Source organism: Hetaerina americana, unplaced genomic scaffold (genome assembly GCF_022747635.1).
Source record: "Hetaerina americana unplaced genomic scaffold, ioHetAmer1.1.p SCAF_97, whole genome shotgun sequence".
In the NCBI taxonomy this organism is placed as follows: domain Eukaryota; kingdom Metazoa; phylum Arthropoda; class Insecta; order Odonata; family Calopterygidae; genus Hetaerina; species Hetaerina americana.
In genome coordinates, this window is record NW_027287616.1 from 1206854 (window position 1) to 1215456 (window position 8603).

The following is an 8603-nucleotide window of genomic DNA, read 5'->3' on the forward strand; positions in this document are numbered from 1 at the left end:
TCGGCAGGAATACTCAGGACTTGAACAGATATGAAGATAGTGAACAATGGAAAAACAGAGATCTGAAAGCAATGTAAAATGGGATAGTAAATTATTTAACGGAAAATACTGCAAAATCAGCGGACAAATAAAGAAATAAACCATGCAATAAATAAAGCATGGAATGTTCGGATTAAATACATCAAAGCTAAATCAAAGGGCACGGGAGTGGTTTTGGGATGAAATGGGGATTCAATAACGGGATTTATTGATTGGAGGAGCTCTGATAGATTAGCGGCAATTAAGAAACAAGCCTATAGGCAATTGGGAAATAGTTTGGTCATTGTTCAAGTATACATGCCACCACGCATTCATAAAGAGGAAGAAGTCGATAGGATATACAATGAATTAGAGAACATGATCGCGTGTGTTCCTGCAGGGAAACATTTGATAGTGATGGGGGACTGGAATGAGACGGTAGGCGAAGGAAGAGATGGTGATGAGGTGTGAGACTTCGGTTTAGGTACGAGGAATGACCGCTGGGAGAAAGCAATTGAGTTCTGAGGGTGACAGGAGTTAGTCATCACCAGCACTTGGTTTAGACACCACATAAAATATAGGTATACATAAAAATGTCAGTTGGCTGAGAAAGGTATCAGCTGGATTCCATTATTAGACACAGATTTAAGAACACAGCTTCCCGGAAGTGGATGCGGGCTCTGACCAAAATTTAGTTTTGATGAAATGTGGCGTCCGTTTCAAAAAGATAAGGCAGGGGCAGCGCTCGTATTCGGCATCCCCCGTAGTTTATTTGAAATTTGTCAAGGTATAAACAGCCTAAGTGTTTAAAAGTTGGCTTTAACCTCGTGGACCGGGGCGCATTCCGCACGACTACGAATACCTGTGACATTGTATGCACGGCATTTTGTCACAGCATCTTGTTCCTTTAAAAGCCCCAAAACTTTCAGAACGTAACCTGACGCCTCGAAAGCTTAACTGGCTAAAGCACTCAACCGGACATTGAGGGATCCGGGCTCGAATCCCGGTCAAGGTGAATGATTGTTACTCTCTGAAATTGTTGCATTGAAATAGGAGGTTAAGAACTAGAGCAGGTAAAATAGTTTAAGTACGGAGGTGATTTGGATCAACGCGGTCAAAATAGTAGGGACGTAAGGAGAAGAATTGCGCTAGGTAAAGAGGCTTTCACCAGGAGGAGGGAGTTGATGACGGGGATGTTGAGTAAGGATGTTAAGAAAAGACTCGTAAAAATTTTGATATGGGGCGTAATTATGTACGGCCAGGAAACGTGGTCATTGGAGCAGGGGGATAGACGTAGACTGGAGGCTTTTGAAATGTGGGTGTGGAGAAGAATGGAGAAGGTGAAATGGACAGAGAAGAAAACAAATAAGGAAGTACTTGGTATGGTGGGTGAGGAGAGGGGTTTGTTGGGAGAAATCATCAGGAAGAAGGAAGAAATGGATGAAGGGCGTGTTGATCGGCAGTGGGATGTTGAAGACTGTAATAGAAGGGAGAATGTTAGACAAACGTGGAAAGAGCAGAAACAGTATAGGGATGTTGGACGGGATGAAGGGAGGAAGAAAGTACTCAGAGATGAAGAGGGACCTGATATAGAGTATGATGCTGGATTGTGTTTTGTTAGGAGTCACAAAATAGTTATTTGGTAGTTGTGCCCATACAAAAACCTACCTTAACTGGTAAATTACTTTATTATATATATATATATATATATATACATACACACACACACACACACATATATATATATATATATATATATATATATATATATATATATAAACAAATGCAATTCACAAGTGAGAGTTAAAAGCTTTCAATTACTTTAACCCACGCGATTCTTATCAATAATGAGTGACATTCAGGCTCCCTTGTTCTTAATACCTATTCTTACAGAGTAATAAGGTTAATTAATGAATCAATTATAATTCATGAAATTAATTCTGACTGCATAATAAACCCCCATTTGTACTCGTGTATTTATGCCTGTGCATACTCCTTCGCTCGTTTTTTAACTGCCATCTCCTTTTTCGTTCTCTCAGCGAGGAGGAAACCGAATTAGTATCGGTGAAACTGTTCTCAACCCTCATCCTCCGCAGCCAACTGAAGGCAGAGTTAGATCGTATATACGCAGCCTTAAGTCTTTAAAGGTCCATAACGAATCATATTTTCCATTTTTCCCTGCGAAATTTGGTTTCTTGTACAGGGCAGAGAAGAGCGATGCCAAAAATAACGAAAAGTGCGAATACGGCTATTTACAATGTCCCACTTGCATTCGGCCCTTCCCTCGAATTTCCCTCCACCTACGCCAACATCCCACCATCTTCTGAGAACAAATGAGAATGTTGGACATATTCTTCGTGATGCAATTTCTTGTGTGCTCTGCTCGCATCCGCCCTGAGAGGACTGGAGGTGACTCCGATCACTTTTTTGAACGGACGAAGACTCTTCTGTTGTGCTGCCGTATCATTGCTGTGGTTCTTTCTGATGGGGTTCACGGGACGTGAAAAGGCTCAGCGACCTTCATTACACATATGTTGAGAGTTTTATTAATATTTGAGGTGAATTAGCCTTGAAACTATTGATTGCTTTGTTCAGATAATTCCATAAATCACAGATAGTCTGATCAGGGGAACTCCTGACGATCAAGTTCAGTAATTCCTGTAACATATTTCAGGGAAGAGGTGAAGAAAGCGACCACTTCCACATCCCTTTCCCAATCAAACATGCTTAGTGAAGCACTCGTCCCAGAGCGTTTCTCTCACATTGGCACATATTACATGGGGATATATTTTTTAAATCAATTATTATCTCGCCTAAATCGTTCCATTAACCGGCTTTTTAGATTTCAATTAATCTTCATATGATTTGGTCAAGGCAATGAAAGTTATAAGCATGATGATTAGAAAAAACCAATCATTAATTTATGCTGAAGTTGTGTTATTTTAATTAAAAAATATTGTGAAGTTGGTTTTATTGAATCAGTGAAAACATTTGTATTGACTGAGGCATATCAAATAAATATAAGGTCAATTAAAATGAAGAATTTTTGAAGAAATAAAATTTTTGTGTAACACCATAGCTTTTAACATACATAAAAGATCCAGGTGTGATGAGATGGAACTGTTACATGTTAACAGAGACAAAGACTATTGCGATTCGCCGCCTAACAAAGATTTATTCCCGACTAGTTTCGATGCACGACATCATTTTCAAGTGTTGAAACTTGCAAATGATGTAGTGTATCGAAACTAGTCGGGAATAAATATTTATTAAGTGGCGAATTGCAATAGCCTTTCTCTGTTACAATAGCTTCCGGGCAAATTTTCATATAGCTGCGAACGGACATAATTAATTGGATGCTTATCTTAAAAAGCTAATTACTTTAAAATTGATAAACCCGTGGAATGATTTCAGCGTTCAAACCATTACCGAAACCTTGGAATTCCTGGAGTAAAGAGGTTTAGTAAAGCAACCAATCTGTTTATCGTATGCAAGTAGTTTTGGGGAAATGAGTCGGCTGGGATTACATTTTCCGCCCCGTGGTCCGTCGTCCTCAGTCTTCCGGGGTGCGAATGGGTGACGTGATGGCGGAGGTCCGTACGGCGGAAGGGCACAGAAATGAATCACAAAATGACGTCAACCATTCGCAGACGGAGCCGGTAGTGACCACCAGGGGATTCGCCATCGATCACGCGTCGCCCGAAGCAACGCGCCACAGGATAGTGCTCATGTGACAATGTATTCCTCGCCGTTATTTTGAAATTTACACAATATTTCGTTCGTTTACTTTATACCGATTTATAGCGATGGCCAAACTCGCGCGAAAATTAATCCGTAAAACTTTTATTCCGAGACCGGTGATATTTACAACGAATGAAATGGATGCAAGTTCAACGCTTTTTCTGGGAAATCTAACCTTGATCGTGTCAACTCTCTTGGTCTTAACTCAGCGGCACTGATTAACAATGGAAGAACAGCAGCTTGAATATTTTCTGCACAAATTTCGTGAGGGCTCTCCAGGCTCAAGACGCTTCGGAAGTTCCTTCGCGTTGGGAGCGTATTCAACTGAGGATGCAGAAAATCAGCGGAACGCAGTCTGTGTGACAGGAATAAATTCTCGCGGAATATAAGCGATTTCACCTCATGCTTCCATCTGGAAAGCTGACCCGTCGACTCGCTGGAACAATTTCTTTCTCGCCTTTGCAATCCTCTCCCCACGCCTTCGTGCTCCGAGCGCTCCCTTCCCTCGACTCCTCCGGCGGACGAACGACACGCGCCTTACACAAAAGGTGACCGCCGGAAAAAAATAAAAACAGTGAATGCAACGCTTTCCTCCGAATTTGGAATGTTTGCTGACATTCCGAATGAAAACTCTTTGGTCCACGTCATCACTCGATCCTCTTCCGGGGCGAGGAATCTTTCCTGGGCTGGTGCTTTCTTCATTGTGTTTTTGCCAGTGGTCCAACTAGAGGTGCCTTGGCTTTTGTTCACGAATGGGGGGTGGGTGGGTGGGGGCGGGAACGAAGATTTTTACGCCCACCCCCCTCCCCCCATCCGAGACGCCTCCGTGAAATGCCTCGCACTCGGGCGGAACTGGCAATCATCATAATAGCGAGACGAACAGGACAGAACTGCCATGCACTTCCACTGGTCGGCATCCGTGTTGCGAAGAGCGAGTGAAATAGAGATTGCGAAGACGCGCGTACTCAAATGCACCGGAATGAATTAATGCAGACACACACACACACACAGTTGCGCGCATTAAAATCCGTCTTCCTTCAGAGTGTCCGAATTGCGAATCCGCAGGTCCGGCGGTTTTAACGCGGCGAGCTCCGAGAAGTACTTCAGGGCCGTTAAATATTGCTCGGAGGTATTCGACAGATGAGGGATTTTAAGCGTCAAATTACTGGCAGTAATGGTTCATTATTTCGAGGGACTTAATGTGCCCCCAATATCACACCATTAAACAGAGAGAGAGAAAGGATACTGAGTGCCCCTCGATCACGTGACTGCTCGAAACACCTGCACCACATGCAACGCGGGGTCAAACGCAATAACCTCACTCTCGAGCGACCAGGTGCTCACTCAACACTGCTTTGCGAATCACCCGTGCTGAAACGAAAAACACATTCAAAGTATGAATCGAACCCGGGTCCTCGTCATGCGTAAACGTAATATGTGCTTCAAATATCAGGAATTCATGCTCGAAAATGTTTCTTAAAAATGTATGTTTCCTATGCAGTGATGGATTTACTATGAATAAACCATCGTGTTCCAGGTAATCGATCAAACATAATTTTCACATTTGATCACGCTAATTTAAAAGAAGTCTATTCAAAAGGCATAAAAGTGGTTAAAAATATGAGTAATTGAAATAATATTAAGCATAGTTTCTTATGCCTTGCGTGTGCTTCATAAGGGCTGAGGAGTTATTTATGCTTATTACAATACATGTATCTTTCTATACATATGCGTGTAATAAAATAAAATTTAGACGGCTCAAAAGAGCAAAAAAAATAAAATAGGAAACACGTCAAAGGACACTCGCATTTTATGAAGCCTGAGTTTTCAGCCTTCTCTTAGGTCTTCTTCTGAAAACACACACACATGCACACACACGCACACACACACAAACATATATATATGCACACACACAAAATCAAACACGAGATCCCGCCATTTGGTGAACAAATATTCATTCACATGGAAATAGATCTAAGGAAAAGGGATTGGAGCACATAAAGGACGAACACAGGAGCGGTGCGGAAGGCGGAATCCTATCCCCATCCCTTTTCCTTATATCTATCTCCGTGTGAATGAATATATGTATACATTTTCTTTTTGAAGGTAATCTACCGGTTAAGGTAATTTTTGGATGGACACAAGCACCAAATAAATATCTCCTCAAAATTACAATACAGCATCCTACTCCACAACAAGTCCCTCTTCATCTCTGTGTACTTCCTTCCTCCCTCTACTAAAACCTCTTCATGGCAGCAACAAAATGTTGTCGATGAAAAATAATCAAAATTGAATTTAAGAGAGAACAACAGACATGAAGGCAGGGACTAATGAAGTAATAATGAGAAATATTGGTGCAAATAAAACGCCGAGGAATACCGAAAGAAACAACATCTGGTTATGTCAGATGGTACATTATATCGTTCAAGAGTTTTTAAGAAGATAATTTCTTGTTGTTCCGGAGAGAGGACGGTGGGGCACAGATGGCAGGTGCCTCACCGGTGGAGCCCTTCTCTCCCTGAACACTAGATGAGTCGTTCAATTCAATTCCTCAATAAATAATAGCTTAGCGCGGACAACTGCACGCAGTTACAGGCCCTAAAAGCATAAGAGCGGTGGTTGTGTTTCGCCGAACATCTTTACTCAACCAAATGGTTTACTTAAGGGACGACAACCCAAAAAAGATAATGGATGCAAGTTTTATTACTGGGATGAGAACATGAGAAAGCCTAATAGGTATTAACAATTATTATTTGAATAACGATTAATCAAAATATGGTTGTAACGTCCAGCTAAGAGAAAATAATTTCGGCTAAAGAGACTTGGGGGAAGAGAGACATGAAGAAAATATACACATAGAGTTAATAGGTTCGGAAGACGAGTGCTAGCAGAAAGCCTGGAATAGAAAACGGAAGAAAGGTGAGTGACAGAGAGAGAGAGAAGGAGAGATAGATAAGTCGAAAAAGGGGAAAAAAGAGTAAAAACTCGCATTAAGAGAGGAGTATATTCTGGAATGTTCTGTAGTCAAATGTCAAACATAACCTGAACGCCATCTCCTGGCCAAACAATCTTGAGGGCACTCGGTTGCATAAACACTCGCAGATCTCATTGTTAACTACTATTCCTCAATGCGGTACCTAGAGCGGCAATGGACCAGCAAGTAGAAGGTCCGTGGTGCTAGTGCAAAGTGTTATACATAATTATTCACGTCCGTGAGACTTTCATAAAGTGTAATATATATATATATATATATACATTCAAACACGAAATCCCGCTAAACGGCGAATAAATACTCATATATACAGAAACAGATATAAGGAAAAGGGATAGGAACACATATAAAGGACGAAAACAATAAAGGTGGGGAAGGCGGAATCGAACGGATCACAAGAGTAAAAATATTTCCTTGACCGGGACTCGAACCTCGGATCTTTCCACTTGCCGGGCGGATGCTCTTAACCACTTGAGCTATCAAGGAAACGTAATTTACCCTGAGATCCGTGGGTCTAATATGTCGCCAAGCGCCCCGATTCTTTAGCCAAGAGATGGCGTCAGGGGACTGTTTCACCCACCAAAGGAGAAATAGACAATACACAAGAGGAAAGGAGAGTGGTGTAGAATTCATACAACATCATACAGGAAAGGAACAGTGCGTTTCGTGGCACGCATAGCCAGAAGAAAGAGATGAGCCACATTGGCCAACTACACATTCAAACACGAAATCCCGCCAAACGGCGAATAAATACTCATATATACAGAAACAGATATAAGGAAAAGGGATAGGAACACATATAAAGGACGAACACAATAAAGGTGGGGAAGGCGGAATCGAACGGATCACAAGAGTAAAAATATTTCCTTGACCGGGACTCGAACCTCGGATCTTTCCACTTGCCGGGCGGATGCTCTTAACCACTTGAGCTATCAAGGAAACGTAATTTACCCTGAGATTCGTGGGTCTAATATGTCGCCAAGCGCCCCGATTCTTTATTTATTTATTTATTTATTTATTCAGTATAAGTCCGAAAACAGCACATTCTGGCCTTTACATCGAACTATTAACAACGATAACAATGATCACATTTACAAACACCCAAGCCCTAGGTGGAGGAAAATTCACCCAGGCGGGAATCGAACCCGCGACCCTTGGAATGGCAGACGAGGACGTTACCCCGCCGCCAACGGGGTCGGCAAGGTTTAGCCAAGAGATGGCGTCAGGGGACTGTTTCACCCACCAAAGGAGAAATAGACAATACACAAGAGGAAAGGACAGTGGTTTAGAATTCATACAACATCATACAGGAAAGGAACAGTGCGTTTCGTGGCACGCATAGCCAGAAGAAAGAGATGAGCCACATTGGCCAACTACACATTCAAACACGAATCCCGCCAAACGGTGAATAAATACTCATATATACAAAAACAGTCCCCTGACGCCATCTCTTGGCTAAAGAATCGGGGCGCTTGGCGACATACTACCTTGATCAAAAATTTCCCGGAATTTATTCAGAAAATTAAAAATACAAGTTTATTCATCTAAATCTATATTGTCCCCTTCAAAGTAATCCCCATCGACTGCAACACACTTATGCCAGCGCTTGATCCAATCCTCGAAACATTTTTTATATTCGGTTTTCGGTATGTCCATCAGTGCTTCCTGCGATTTTTCCATTACTTCCTCTCGGCTGCTAAAACGCGTTCCCCGTAATGGTTTTTTAACTCGATTGAACAGAAAGAAGTCACAGGGAGCCAAATCAGGTGAATTCGGTGGCTGTTGGATGGTATTTGTTGCATTTTTCGTCAAAAAATTACGAATAATGATAGCACTGTGCGACGGTGCGTTA

At 41.9% G+C, this 8603-nt stretch overlaps 2 non-coding genes across 2 annotated transcripts; both read right to left on the reverse strand.

Moving 5' to 3' along the window:
* Positions 1-7161: 7161 nt before the first annotated feature.
* On the reverse strand, positions 7162-7237 carry TRNAA-GGC (transfer RNA alanine (anticodon GGC)). The gene has a single exon. It is a non-coding gene; the product is annotated as a tRNA-Ala (tRNA).
* A 377-nt stretch (positions 7238-7614) lies between these two features.
* TRNAA-GGC (transfer RNA alanine (anticodon GGC)) lies at positions 7615-7690 on the reverse strand. Its single transcript has one exon. It is a non-coding gene; the product is annotated as a tRNA-Ala (tRNA).
* Between the last annotated feature and the right edge of the window lie 913 nt (positions 7691-8603).